Genomic DNA, 299 nt, shown 5'->3' with positions numbered 1-299 from the left:
AACTATTCATTCCTATCAACTCAAAATGGTTATTATTTCATTTTCATAATAATGTCAATAGGCAAGACTTTCATTTAAAAAAAAAACTTTTGGTAAGTACAAAATATTTCCTGTCATTTTAAAGGAGACTACATGGTAATAATGGTTTTGTAGAGTTTTAATGGTATCCTCTTGAAAAGTGAGTTATTGTTTACAATTACTCGCTGAGCCTGCTGAATAACAATGCTATCCTCCTAACAGAAAATCCAATCGGATTTGACAAGTCATGAGATCAGTTTAGAAGAAATGAAGAAAGCGAA

This window comes from Tupaia chinensis, unplaced genomic scaffold (assembly GCF_000334495.1).
Source record: "Tupaia chinensis unplaced genomic scaffold, TupChi_1.0 Scaffold000600_1, whole genome shotgun sequence".
NCBI lineage: Eukaryota > Metazoa > Chordata > Mammalia > Scandentia > Tupaiidae > Tupaia > Tupaia belangeri.
The sequence above is the reverse complement of the archived record's forward strand: the minus strand, read 5'-3'. Positions refer to the sequence as shown.